Source organism: Arachis ipaensis, chromosome B03, assembly GCF_000816755.2.
Source record: "Arachis ipaensis cultivar K30076 chromosome B03, Araip1.1, whole genome shotgun sequence".
Taxonomy (NCBI): Eukaryota; Viridiplantae; Streptophyta; class Magnoliopsida; order Fabales; family Fabaceae; genus Arachis; species Arachis ipaensis.
In genome coordinates, this window is record NC_029787.2 from 94,045,342 (window position 1) to 94,060,779 (window position 15,438).

At 34.7% G+C, this 15,438-nt stretch overlaps 2 long non-coding RNA genes across 2 annotated transcripts; one reads left to right on the forward strand and one right to left on the reverse strand.

Annotated features, from left to right (window-relative positions):
- LOC110270241 lies at positions 4,320-4,732 on the reverse strand. Its single transcript, XR_002359548.1, has 2 exons — positions 4,703-4,732; positions 4,320-4,622 (listed from the first exon to the last, which is right to left on the reverse strand). It is a non-coding gene; the product is annotated as an uncharacterized LOC110270241 (long non-coding RNA).
- LOC107634553 lies at positions 4,857-5,746 on the forward strand. Its single transcript, XR_001618973.2, has 3 exons — positions 4,857-4,982; positions 5,356-5,556; positions 5,667-5,746. It is a non-coding gene; the product is annotated as an uncharacterized LOC107634553 (long non-coding RNA).

Sequence of the window (15,438 nt, forward strand, 5' to 3'; positions counted from 1 at the left end):
ATACAAAAACATACACTAGTTATTGTTATAATTGATTATGTAAAGTATTTTTTTACTTGAGTACATCAAAATTTATCCTTTACATTAAATCTCATTTTTTTCTTCTCAAACTGTTTTGTATTGGATGAGCCAATTATCTTAATTTTTTAAATAATTGATTCTATAGTGTATTATACTTAAAATTTGCTCATAAATGAATATTTATTTTTAATTTAAATTAAATTAAATGTTTCATACAACAAAAATTTAATAATTTTATATTTCACAATATCATTTGATTGGTATACCACATTAATTATTTGATTGATATATTAAAGACACAACAAAATATTAATATGTTAATTTCTTAAACGGGTACTCAATTTAATTTTTGAATACATGTATTTGTTTATAATTATTTATTTTTATTTTTAAATAACTTACTTATTCATTATTAATTATGAACGTCAAATTACGATTATTAATAAAAAAAATTCTACAAAAAGTAAAAACACGGCTGAACAAACTTGCTACTACTGTGCGTTAATCTGCTAGGTAACAAATTTTTTTGCTGAGCTTCTTTAAATTACATTTTTGACATAGTCCGGGCCAGACCAAACAGACCCTAACTGGACTCAGATTCTATGGGCAACCACAATCTAGATCTGCAGCCCAATTGCAGAAACTCGCACCATCTTCCTCCTCCTTCAAGGGCGATTGACGACCCTTCTTCGATGACCAGACCATCATTTCCATGGCTGCCTTTGATGACTGCCGCAAAGACAGATTAATTCCAATTATAGCTGCTCTAACTGTCTCCATCCCCATAGATTCCTTACCCACGCTGACACTTGACGACTAACTCTGCTCCTTATGCCATGTGGAAGGTGATGACACAATGATATCAATGTAGCTTCTTCTTAGTGTGCTTTTGCGGTTCGTGATGAGAAGTCTTGATTCGCTGCGCCTGGAAGCTAAGCATATTGGGTTCAGGATCGCTGCTCCTACTTGCTTTTTTCCTTCTTTTATTTGGAGATAACTGCTCCTTCTTGTTGATGATTATTATCTTTCAAAATTTTTTATGGCAAATATATAATGGCCACAAAAACATAACTCAAATTAAAAAATAGCGGATATTATATTATTGCCGCTAAAAGTTTGTAGCTAAAACTAATTATTCTTGTAGTGATCACACACATGCTGACAAAGAATGCTTGGCCACGACCAGGGACATTTGGCCAAGGAGCTCTGCGACGACCTCCACAGTTGTTGGCGGTAGTGAGGAGCGGCAGCGATGAGCTGAAATGGTGATCCGATGTTGACAAAGAACGCTTAGCCACGGCCGGGGACATTTGCTCAGGGAGCACTGTGACAACCCTTTGCAGTTGCCAGCGATAGTGAGTAGCGGCAGCGGTGAGCTGAAACGGCAACCCAGGTTTTTTGATTTTTTGAATTTTCTCTAATTCTAAATATATGATTTTTCTGCTACTTCACTACAGTGCTAAAACCTAAAATTATTTCATTGGCATTGCTATAAAATTTGCATTTTTGTTAGCTTAGTATTTTTGAACTTTGTACCTATCACTGGTTTTGACAATATGCTTATGAGAAGCGAAAAATGGAATAATACGATGTATTTTTGAACTTTGTACCTATCACTGGTTGTGAAATCTGCTGTTGTAACTGTTGAATTTTCAAATTCTTAGATTTATGCGATATATTTTTAGATGGAATGTAGCTCAATAGGTTCAGGTAGCGCGAGATCAAACAGAACTATAGATAAAACCATTAAGAATGATATAGATTTGTATAACTTGTTTGTAGACATGTTTATATATATATATATATACTAAAATACAAAAGGAAACATCACCGACGTGGAATTTTCACCCAATTTAGCTTTTTCTTCAAAAAGATAAATGTCTCTCTCTCTCCCTCTGTGGTTCTAGGTTTTCTTTCAAAAAGGGAAAACCTTTCCCTTCCACAAATCACGCCAGATCTCCTGCTCTTCATTTTTCGGATGGGTGATTATCTCTCTTTTTCTGTACATTCGATTTGTTGCAAATCAATCGCATAAGGAAGTACTTTCATGGCCTCTCTGGTTATAGGTTTTATTTCAAAAAGGGAAAACCTTTCCTTTCCACAAAACACGTCAGATCTCATGCTCTTCATTCTTTGGATGGATGATTATCTTACTTTTGTACATTCGATTTGTTGCAAATCAATCGCATCAGCAAGTACTTTCATCGCCGGGGTGGATTTTTCACTCAATTACGTTTTCCCTTCAAGAAAAAGTGCTTTCTCTCCCATGTTTTTTCACCGATCGCGTCCTCTTCCTTCTTGCAAACGATTGCTTAACTGGGTTTACTATGCAATCGATTCTTTGCAAATCAATCGCATCAAGATACATCCTTTGTCGTGTTTTGCCAGACTTCTGTCAGGGAGTCTCCAATAACTATAGGGTTTCCATTCTGATCATCTCTCTCGTATTGTTTATGTCATGTTCAAGTTCTCTTTGTTAATTTGAATGGTTTCATGGAAATTCTAACAACTTTTGGGGTTTTTGGTATTCTTTTTGAATTGTTTCTCTTTAATTGAAGTTGGGTTTTTAATTTTCATCCAAATTTTTTGCAATTGTCTCATGTTATGGATTTTCTGGACTCTTTTAATACAGACATGGATTTAGGTTTTCTGTGTTTCCTTTCAATACTCATGTCATTTGAGGATTATTGTTTCTCTGTTTCATTTGAACACCCATGTCATTTCAGGATCTATTTTCAACGATAATTTTAATTCTATTTAATGATGTTCTTACTCATTTGTTGAATCTGTTTACAATGGATTGGTTGAAAAGAAAATGTTAAACCTTTTGTTTCTCTCTCTCCATGATTCTCCAGATGGTTCTATTCTATGTCCATTTTGCTGATATCAACATTGGGTATCTTGAGATAGATTGATGGTAAGGTTTTCTTATCTAACTCGCTTTTTATGCAGTAGGTAGCTGAGTGATAATTGTTTACTGTTAATTTAGTTCTAATTTGTTCTTTATTTTCTCTACATTATTTTATCCCTAAATAAAATGTATGTTGCAATATATATCTTCTTCATGTGGTTTCTTGCTTCTGTAGTTTTGGTGATTTAGTAATCAAATGAAATTTTTTTTTGGAGATTCTAATCTATGAAAACTCTTTTATTTCTTTCCCAAAGTTTTCCAGTACAAGAAAATCCATCAAGATAATAGTTATAATTGAAACTCTTGGAAGTATTAGTGGATATTAATTTAATTTAATATTGGTATTATGGGTTTAGTGTTAATGTCCTATTTTATTATAGATTTAATTCAATATATTTCATATGGAGTGTCATATGTAATGATCAGTTGCACAGTTACAGTATTTGGTAGGAGTTGGTTATTGTCAAAATCCTCATCAAGTCATGTTTAGTCACAGTGTTGCTTCCCTGAATCAATGCTCATACCTTATTTGACTGTGGAAGTCCTCTTTCTTCAAGTTTCTACTTATTTTTGTTACTTATTGAGGGACAATGTTGTGATTTTTTTTATGGTTCAAATTTTTGAATTCAAGTTGTTATTTTCTTTTCTTTTTTGTGAAGTTATCATAAGCTGTGATTTTTAATATTCCATATGAAATGTGATATGTAATGATCAACTGAACATTTGCAGAATTTGGTAGGAGTTAGTGATTGTCAAATTCCTTATCAAATCATGCTTAGTCACACTTTGGTAGGAGTTGGTGGTTGTCAAAATCCTCATCAAATCATGCTTAGTCACACTCTTCCTTCCCTAAATCAGTGGTCATCCCTTATTTGCTATGGAAATCTTCTTTTTTTTTTTTCATATTTCTACTGGTTTATTTGTTACTTATTGAGCTTTATTTGTTTATGGTTCAAACTTCCGATTTCAAATTGTCATTTTCTTTTTCCTCAAGTCATCATCAGCAGCGACTCCGAATAATCTAAATGCTAATTTGATCTAAATTTGGGATACAAGATTCTGTTCTCAGTCAAACCTATTACTTATGGATGTTAATGGAAATGGTTGATAAATTATATTGGTCATGTTAGGACAGCTGTCCTTCTTACTAACTTAGATACTTCCTCTATTTATAAGGTCACTGTAACATATATGAATATGAGTTCTTCCAGTCTTTATTATTTGCAAAATAAGATTTTGTTTACAGGTTGTAATAATATATTTATATAAATTGCTGTCATGATGTGTGCATTGTCATGATTTATGGTGTAGTGGATAGCGTTAGACTTTGGTAGGTGTTGATTTCTGTCAAATTTTTTATGATGTGATGGTCATTCATACTATTTTGCCTCATCATCAGTGCTCATCCTTCTTTCTAGCCTGGTCCTTATATGTATCTATTCCCTTAAGAAATATACCATCGAATGAATATATCAATTCCACTTTTGATTGATTTCAAAGTGAGTGTTATATACACAATGATCTTTTATTTTTTTCCCTCCATGGTTCAAATTTTTGAATTTAAATCCTGAATTGGTTTCATTTCTCTGTCTATAAATTGGATGCTAAGTTTCACAAGTCTGCTGCATTACTTCCATGCTTTAAGAGTGTTCTGGAAAGTGTTTACTTATTCTGATTTTATTTTCTTATTCTATTGTTCAAACTATGTTGTCATGCCTCCTGCATTTGATATCATATCAAAGATGCAGCTTCCAAGAGAGGCTTGGAGACTGAAAGTCAGGGTTATAAGGATGTGGACTGTTCCTTCATTTGGGAATGCTGAAGTTCCTAATTCTATATAAATGATACTTGTGGATGAAAATGTGTGTGCTGATTTCCCAAGTTTAAATTTATAGGAAGGCTCTTTTATTATCTTTGGTATCATAAGATATATTGTTGAAGAAGGACCTTGGTGGTATTCTACTTGTGTCTGTGGCAAAGCTATTCAACCCCAAGGTGGTGTTTATTATTGTGATTTTTGTGTCCATCATGTGACTAATGTTACTCCTAGGTATGTTCATAAATATATTTCATTATTGATATGCATAGTTTTATGCTGAGGCTGTTTGGTACGAATTTGTTTGCTTTTATCCAAGTTCTTGAAAGTATTCTTTGTGTTTTTTAATGTATTAGATTTCGAATTAAGATATCAGTGGAAGATCAAACTGGAGATGGTATCTTTGTTCTATTTGACCGTGAGGCTTCTTATTTATTGAAGAAATCTTGTGCTGAAATCTTTACCGAAGTACAAAAAGATGCAAGTGTAAGAGCATCTACTTGCTTGCTCATTGATATTTGTAGTTACTTGTGATTGTGCTAATTATAATTATACTTTGTTTATGTCTAATTCTCATTTTAATGCATTATTTCATGGGTTTAATTAGGTGATTTGTGGAGATACACACCCTATTATGTTCAAAGATTTTATTGGAAAGAAAGTTCTTCTAAAGGTTGATACTAAACCTGTTGGTGTTGATAAATACTTTGGTACCTTTCGAGTGAGGAGGGTCTACGATGATGTGGTTATAATTGCTATGTTTGAGTTGCCCAACTATGATGCTGATGATGAAGCCACTCCCCATAAGGTATCATCTTATCTTTAAAATTGAGTCAACCTATGTGTGCTTTTGTTTGCTTATTATTGTTAAGTGTGCTCATTAATTTTTTTTTGTTATTTTAAATGTTATTTTTGTAGGGGAAATAGGTCACCAAGTGTGATTCTGTTGTTAGAGAGTGTTCCATTGTTAAAGGTGCTTCATCTGTTGCTGTGCCAAATGATGTTGTTATTGGTCCAGAATCTTCTACTACTAAGAAAGAATCTAAAGTTCTTGGGTTGGATAATTTTGAAGCTAATACTGATTCCATCAAGGAGCAAGTAGTGGAAAAACATGATGAGGATGTACTGATTGAAGAATTATCTCCTAAGATAAATATCTTGCTCAACTCACCTATCCAAGATGTAAGACCCAAAACTTTTGAAAAAGGGCTATCATTAGCTAATTTCAAATTCAGTATTTCTATAGCTTTAATTTCAGAAATTTTTTTTATTAAAGAAAATTAAAGCAAGTTTCGATTAATTGAATTTGAAATAAATTAAGATTATTATCCAATTTTATAATCATTGGATTATTTTCTATATTTCAAATTATAAAGTTGGTAGTTGTGAAATAATAAGGATTTTATATGACTTGGACTAAATAATTAATATTTTAAAATATTGATACTGCTATTTTAGGAAGATAAAGGATTTAATTGTATTATTTCTAATTATTTGATTTGGACATTTTATTGAAAATAATTTGTAAAATTGATGAGCAAATAGTGTTTTCTATATATAATTAGTGTTGGATTTAATTTGGGTTTCAATTACTATATTATTCCCAATTTTATCTGAAATTATTAAATTGTCCCTAACCCTAATTTTACCCAAAAACCCTAACCCTGAAATCCTAACCCAGTTACCCGGTTCCTCTGAGCCCAGCAGCAGCAACACTTCTCCTTTCTCAAATCAAAGCACAGCCATACCTCCACCCCTGCTTCATCCCCTTCGGCGTAACACAGACTCAGTCCCTAATTCAGCGCCGCAAACCTCCTTATAGCCACAACCCTTTCTTCTTCCCTTCAGCAAACCTGCAACACGACAACTTCAGAGAAGAAACGGAAATCAGAAAGGGGAAACTGGGCCAGAAGGAGGGAAGAAGAGGAAGGAAGGGCGTCGCCGGCGCGTCCGGCTTCACCACCACCGTCGCGTCGCCGTCGTCAGCCCTGCGAGTTATCACCCGCGCCGCTGCCGTCAAATCTCCGCAATGCTGTCGCCGTTTCGCGATGAGGCTATGTTCGCAGAGGGAGCCAGGGGGGAGAGGGAGAGACGAGCGCGAACCAGATCGGGAGGGAGAAGGCGCCGTGTCTGGTAGCTGCTGCCGCATCGTCGCCATCGCCCTCATTGTGCCGCCGTCGTCCTCGTCACAGAGCCAACCGCCGCCGAGCTTCCTTAGCCGCCGCATTTCACCGCGGTTGAGGGCGTCTCCACCACCGCACCTTGGCCGATGTACTGCTGATCTGCTGCTCTGCGGTGCCTAGCTGGAGCTTCTGCTGCTATTGCCGGAGATCGGTGGTTGCCGGAAAACACCACTGTTGTTGCTGCCGAAGGAGGGAGAAGCCGTGCCGCTATTCTGGTCACCAGGAGCAGTCTTGTAGCCACCAGAAACACCATCGAAGATGCTGTCACTTGGCTCAGTCACTCTTTCTTTGTTGCGGTAAGGGTCTTGTGATTAGCTTTGGTCCTTTTTGAATTCCAAGAATACTATGGTCACTGCATGTTGGTTTCAGTCATCATGATCAGAATTCATCGCCGCTGCCGCTTGAGGTGGCTGTTGGGCTGTGATGAGCGGATAATTTATACCATTTTTGGCATTGTTTTTACATAGTTTTTAGCATGTTTTAGTTACTTTTTATTATATTTTTATTAGTTTTTATCCAAAAATCACATTTCTAGACTTTACTATGAGTTTGTGTGTTTATCTATGATTTCAGGTATTTTCTGGTTGAAATTGAGGGACCTGAGCAAAAATCTGATTCAGAGGCTGAAAAAGGACTGCAGATGCTGTTGGATTCTGACCCTCCTGCACTCGAAGTGGATTTTCTGGAGCTACAGAAACCCAATTGGTGCGTTCTTAATTGCGTTGGAAATTAGACATCTGGGCTTTCTAGCAATATATAATAGTCCATACTTTGCTCGAGATTTGATGGCCCAAACTGGCGTCCAAAGACAGCCTAAAACATCTTGGCGTAAAACGCCCAAACTGGCACCAGAATTGGAGTTAAACGCCCAATCTGGCACCAAATCTGGCGTTTAACTTCAGGAACAGCCTATGCACGTGAAATCTTCAATGCTCAGCCCAAGCACACACCAAGTGGGCCCCAGAAGTGGATTTCTGCACTATCTGCACTTAGTTACTCATTTTCTGTAAACCTAAGTTACTAGTTTAGTATAAAAATTACTTTTAGAGATTCATTTGGCACCTCATGACATTTTTACACTTCATTTGTATCTTCTACAGCATGAGTCTCTAAACCCCATAGGTGGGGGTAAGGAGCTCTGCTGTGTTTCAATGGATTAATGCAATTACTACTGTTTTCTATTCAATCACGCTTGATTCTATTCTAAGATACTCACTCGTACTTCAATATAGAGAATATGACGATCCGTGACACTCATCATTATCCTCAATCTATGAACGCATGCCTGACAACCACTCCCGTTCTATCTGAGCTCAACGTAGTTATTGGGCGACAGCTTGAGTGCGTATCTCTTGGGTTTCTAATCTACAGAACGAGTCCGGAGGTTAGAACCTTCGTGGTATAGGCTAGAACCAATTGGCAGCATTCCTGGGATCCGAAAAGTCTAAACCTTGTCTGTGGTATTCTGAGTAGGATCTGGGAAGGGATGACTGTGAAGAGCTTCATACTTGCGAATGTTGGGTATAGTGACAATGTGCAAAAGGACAAGGGTCCTATTCCGACGCTAGTGGAAACCGACAGATGATTAGCCATGCGGTAGCTGTACATGGTATTTTTCATCCGAGACGAGAAATCCGACAGTTGATTAGCCGTGCAGAGATCGTACCTGGTATTTTTCATCCGAGAGGATCATAAAGCTTGCCATTGAAGGAAGCCATGCGTGTTTGGAGAAGAAGACAATAGGAAAACAGAGATTCAGACAACAGAGCATCTCCGGAATGTCAGCCTGTTTCTCATTACTGAGTCACAAGTACTATTTATTTCATGTTATTTATTTTTCATAAATACAATCACTCTTATCATTAATCTCCTGACTAAGATTTACAAAATAACCATAGTTTGCTTCAAGCCAACAATCTCCGTAGGATCGACCCTTACTCACGTAAGGTATTACTTGGACAACCCAGTGCACTTGCTGGTTAGTTGTGCGGAGTTGTGAAAAGTGTAATCACAATTTCGTACACCAAGTTTTTGGCGCCGTTGTCGGGGATTGTTTGAGTTTGGACAACTGACGGTTCATTTTGTTACTTAGATTAGGAAGAATTTATCTTTTTGGTTAGTTTAGAGTCACTAAGTTTGAGTCTTTTATTTTCTTTTCAAAAAAATCTTTCAAAAATTTTTACTTTTCTTTATTGATCTATGATTTGTCTTTGAGTCTTTTATTATTGTTCTTGTTAAAATTTTTAAAATCCTTGTTTTATTTTTCTAAATTTCTTTTCGAAATTTTTAATAAATAAATAAAAACCAATAACCTCATAATTTAGTCTTCTGTTTGAGTTTAGTTTCATGTTTTAAGTTTGGTGTTAATTGCATGTTTTTATTTTCCTTTAATTTTTCGAATTGCATGTTATTATCTTTCTTCATATTTTCGAGTTTTATATGTCTTGTTCTTTATTGATCTTCAAGTTGTTCTTGTTTATTTTCCTTGTTTGATCTTTAGTTTTTCTTGTTTTGTGTCTTTCCTTGTTTTTCTTGTGCATTTTTGAATTATTAGTGTCCAAAGTATAAAAATTTTTAAATTTGGTGTCCTTTGTGTTTTTATTTTCTTAAAGATTTCCAAAATTTGTTATTGGTATTCATCTTGATCTTTAAAGTGTTCTTGGTGTTCATCTTGACATTCAAAATTTTCTTGTTTGTTTTTTTTGTTTTGATCTAAAAATTCTAAGTTTGGTGTCATTTTATTATTTTTCTCTTTCCTCATTAAATTAAAAAGTATCTTTTCTTTTTATTTAATTGAATTTTTGAAAATTTCATTTAAAAATTCATATTTTTATTTTAAAATTTTTATTTTATCTTATCTTAGTTTTAAAAATCTCAAAATTCAAATCTTTTTCAAAAATCATATCTTTTTCAAAATCTCATCTTATCTTATTTCAAATTCTAATCTCAAATTTCAATTAGATTCCAAAATTCAAAAATTCAAATTTCAAAATTTAAATCTTTTTCAAATCTTATCTTATATTGTTGACTTTTTCAAAATTCAAAATTCAAAATTTAAAATTCAAATTTCAAAAACTTTTTAATTTAAATTCCTTATCTTCTCTTACCTAACTTATCTTATCTTTTCTAATCTCAAATCTTAAAATCAAATCTTTTTAATTAATTAATTATTTTAGTTTTCAATTTTCTTTTATTTCTCTTCTTTTAATTTTCGAAACTTATACCATTTTTCCCATTTACTTTATTTTAATTTCTTTAATTTCAAATTAGCATTAAATAAATAAAATAAAAACAAAAATATTTTAATTTTTCTTTTACTTTATTTTTATTTTACAATCCACAACATCTCTCTTTCTCCATCATGGACCTAAGTGGAAATGAACAGTCCAGAAAGACTCTGGGGTCATATGCTAACCCCACTAATGCTTCCTATGGGAGTAGTATCTGTATACCTCCCATCAGAGCAAGCAGTTTTGAGCTAAACCCTCAACTCATTATCATGGGGCAGCAAAATTACCAGTATTCCGGTCTTCCACAGGAAGAACTTACTGATTTTCTGGCACAGTTCTTACAAAATGCTGACACAGTATATGATAAGGAAGTAGATCAGGATGTCTACAGATTATTGTTGTTTCCATTTGCTGTAAAAGATCAAGCTAAGAGGTGGTTAAATAACCAACCCACAGCAAGCATAAGAACATGAAAACAGTTATCAGAAAAATTCCTGAATCAATATTTCCCTCCAAAAAGGATGACACAGCTGAGGCTGGACATCCAAGGCTTTAAACAAGAGGATAATGAATCTCTTTATAATGCCTGGGAGAGGTACAGAGAGATGCTAAGGAAATGCCCCTCTAAAATATTTTCAGAGTGGGTACAGTTAGACATCTTCTACTACGGGCTTACAGAAAAGGCCCAGATGTCTCTAGACCACTCAGCTGGTAGATCTATACACATGAGGAAGACAATTGAAGAGGCTCAAGATCTCATTGATACAGTTTCTAGAAATCAGCATCTGTATTTAAGTAGTGAGTCCTCCATGAAAGAAGAGGCTAAAGCAGTATCCACTGAACTTAGTCCTCCAGAACAAGTTGCTGAACTCAATCAGCAATTGCTTTTTATAACAAAACAGTCAGCAGAATTTGAAGAGTTGCTACAAGACACTAAAAAGGATAACAAGAATATGGAAGCACAATTGAATCAGACAAGACAGCAGTTATCTAAACAGATAACAGAAGAGTGCCAAGTTGTCCATTTAAGGAGTGGGAAGACATTAAATGTTTCAACTCAAGGAAGAAGAAAGCCAAGAAAGGAACAGCTGACAGAGGATGACCAAACCACTTCCCAAAATCCCTCTGAGGACAGTAAGAGCCCAGAGAGAAATGATTCTAGCGTTCAAACACCAGAAAAGGGTAAGAAATTGGCGTTGAACGCCTAGTGGATAGCCAAGTCTGGCGTCCAAACGCCAGAAAAGGGTGGCAATCTGGCGTTAAACACCTGTACAGCACCCAATTATGGTGTTCAAATGCCAATGAGGGATCAGACACCTGCAAGTGCTGATAACAACCCCCTTAGGCAGACCTCTCCAACTACTTCTGTAGGAAGTAAACCTGCAGCAACTAAGGTTGAAGAATATAAAGCCAAAATTCCTTATCCTTAGAAACTCCGCCAAGCGGAACAGGATAAACAATTTGCCCGCTTTGCAGACTGATGAGCGGATAATTTATATGCTTTATGGCATTGTTTTTAGTATGTTTTTAGTAGAATCTAGTTACTTTTAGGGATGTTTTCATTAGTTTTTATGTTAAATTCACATTTCTGGACTTTACTATGAGTTTATGTGTTTTTTTTTGTGATTTCAGGTATTTTCTGGCTGAAATTGAGGGATTTGAGCAAAAATCAGATTCAGAGGTTGAAGAAGGACTACTGATGCTGTTGGATTCTGACCTCCCTACACTCAAAATGGATTTTCTGGAGCTACAGAACTCAAAATGGCGTGCTTCCAATTGCGTTGGAAAGTAGATATCTAGGGCTTTCTAGCAATATATAATAGTCCATACTTTACTCAAGTTTAGAAGACGCAAACTGGCGTTCAACGCCAGCTCTCTGCCCAATTCTGGCGTCCAGCGCCAGAAACACGTTGCAAAGTGGAGTTCAACGCCCAAACTGGCACAAAAGCTGGCGTTCAACTCCAAGAATGACGTCTCCACGTGTAGACTTCAAGCTCAGCCCAAACACACACCAAGTGGGCCCCGGAAGGGGATTTATGCATCAATTACTTACTTCTGTAAACCCTAGTAGCTAGTTTATTATAAATAGGACCTTTTACTATTGTATTAGGGATCTTTGGATTATCTTTTGATCTATTGATCACGTTTTGAGGGCTGGCCTCTCGGCCATGCCTGGACCTTCACTTATGTATTTTCAACGGTAGAGCTTCTACACTCCATAGATTAAGGTGTGGAGCTCTGCTGTTCCTCAAAGATTAATGCAAAGTACTACTATTTTCTATTCAATTCAACTTATTCCACTTCTAAGATATTCATTCGCACTTCAACCTGAATGTGATGAACGTGAANCGATTAGCCGTGCTGTGACAGAGCATTTGGATCATTTTCCCGAGAGAGATCGAAAGTAGCCATTGGCACCGGTGACATCCTTACATAAAGTCAGCCATAGAAAGGAGTAAGATTGATTGGATGAAGACAGCAGGAAAGCAGAGGTTCAGAGGAACAAAAGCATCTCTACACGCTTATCTGAAATTCTAACCAATGAATTTCATAAGTATTTCTATCCTTATTTTAGTATTATTTTCGAAAACCCCATTACTATTTTATATCTGCCTGACTGAGATTTACAAGGTGACTATAGCTTGCTTCATACCAACAATCTCCGTGGGATTCGACCCTTACTCACGTAAGGTATTACTTGGATGACCCAGTGCACTTGCTGGTTAGTTGTGCGAAGTTGTGAACCATGGTATTGGGATCATATTTTTGGCGCCATTGCCAGGGAAAGAAAGAGCAATGAATTTTACATAATCAAAGTGTAATCACAATTTCGTCCACCAAGTTTTTGGCGCCGTTGCCGGGGATTGTTCGAGTTTGGACAACTGACGGTTCATCTTGTTGCTCAGATTAGGTAATTTTCTTTTTGTTTTCTTTTCAAAAATTTTTCAAAAATCTTTCAAAATTTTCTCCTTTGTTTTCGAAAAAAATTTTAAAATAAAAATGTTTTCAAAAATTTTATAATTTTATTCAAAATTTTTAAGAATGAATTCTAGTGTTTCATGAAGCATGTGAAGCCTGGCTAGCTGTAAAGCCAAGTCTAAATTCATTTGGACTAAGGCTTCCAATTTGTTATCAAGAGCAAGCTAGTTGGTGTTAATCCACCTACTGCTGTTCATGATCTACCTGTTACATGCTAAAGCTTGGCTGGCTATTAAGCGATGCCTGACCCTTTGATTGGAGCTTTAGACTAAAGAGCATAAGATTCTTGGAATTCATATTAAAAATTTTGGAATAATTATTTTTCTTTTTTTTTTTTAAAATGATTTTCGAAAAAAATTTAAAGAAAATACAAAAAAATCATAAAATCATAAAAATCAAAAATATTTTTTGTGTTCTTGTTTGAGTCTTGAGTCATGTTATAAGTTTGGTGTCAATTGCATGTGCATCTTGCATTTTTCGAAAAAATTCATGCATTCATAGTGTTCTTCATGATCTTCAAGTTGTTCTTGGTAAGTCTTCTTGTTTGATCTTTGCATTTGCATGTTTTGTGTCTTTTCTTGTTTTTCATATGCATTCTTGAATTCTTAGTGCCTAAGCATCAAAGATTTCTAAGTTTGGTGTCCTGCATGTTTTCTTTGCATTAAAAATTTTTCAAAAATATGTTCTTGATTGTTCATCTTGACATTCATAGTGTTCTTGGTGTTCATCTTGACATTCATAGCATTCTTGCAAGCATTCATTGTTTTGATCTAAAAATCTTCATGCATTGCATAATTTTCATGTTTTTCTCTCTCATCATAACAATTCAAAAATCAAAAAAATATCTTTCCCTTTTTCTCTCTTAAAATTTCGAAAATTAGATTTGACTTTTTCAAAAAATTTTAAAATCTAGTTTTCATGAGTCAAATCAAATTTTCAATTTAAAAATCTCATCTTTTTCAAAATCTTTTTCAAAAATCAAATCTTTTTCAAATTTCTTAGTTATTTTTGAAAATTCCAAATATATTTTTCAAAAATCTTTTTCTTATTTTTATATCAAATTTTCGAAAATAACATCATCAATTAATGTTTTGATTCAAAAAATTTCAAGTTTGTTACTTACTTTTTAAGAAAGATTCAAACTTTAAGTTCTAGAATCATATCTTGTGATTTCTTGTGAATCAAGTCATTAATTGAGATTTTAAAAATCAAATCTTTTTCAAAAAACTAATTTCTATCATATCTTTTCAAAAATATCTTCTTATCTTACCTTTTTCAAAAAAGTGATTGCAAAATATCTTTTCTAACTTCCTAACTTCTTATCTTTTCAAAATTTGTTTCAACTAACTAACTAAATTTTTGTTTGTTTCTTATCTTTTTTAAAACCACCTAACTAACTCTCTCTCTCTAATTTTCGAAAATATCTTCCCTCTTTTCCAAAATTTCTTTTTAATTAACTAATTATTTCATATTTTAAAATCTTAATTTTCGAAAATTACTAACATTTTTCAAAAACTATTTTCGAAAATTACTAACTCTTTTTCAAAAATTATTTTTGAAAATCCTCTCCCTCTCTCATCTTATTCTATTTATTTATTCATCTACTAACATCTCTTCCTCACATCACTCACCAAATTCGAACCCCCCTCTTCTATCTGTGTTCGAATTTTTTCTTCTTCTTCTCTTCTTCTACTAACAATAAGGAACCTCTTTACTGTGACATAGAGGATTCCTCTTCTTTTCTTTTTCTCTTCTCTTTCTTATGAGCAGGGACAAAGAAAAAGACATTCTTGTTGAAGCTGATCCAGAACCTGAAAGGACTCTGAAGAGAAAATTAAGAGAAGCTAAATTACAATAATCCAGAGACAACCTTATTGAAAATTTCGAACAAGTAAAGGAGATGGCAGCCGAAAATAATAATAATGCAAGGAGGATGCTTGGTGATTTTACTACACCTAATTCCAATTTACATGGAAGAAGCATCTCCACTCCTGCCATTGGAGCAAACAATTTTGAGCTGAAACCTCAGCTAGTTTCTCTGATGCAGCAGAACTGCAAGTTTCATGGACTTCCATCTGAAGATCCTTTTCAGTTCTTAACTGAATTCTTGCAGATCTGTGATACTGTTAAGACTAATGGAGTAAATCCTGAAGTCTATAGGCTCATGCTTTTCCCTTTTGCTGTAAGAGACAGAGCTAGAGTGTGATTGGACTCTCAACCCAAAGACAGCCTGAACTCTTGGGATAAGCTGGTCACGACTTTCTTAGCCAAGTTCTTTCCTCCTCAAAAGTTGAGCAA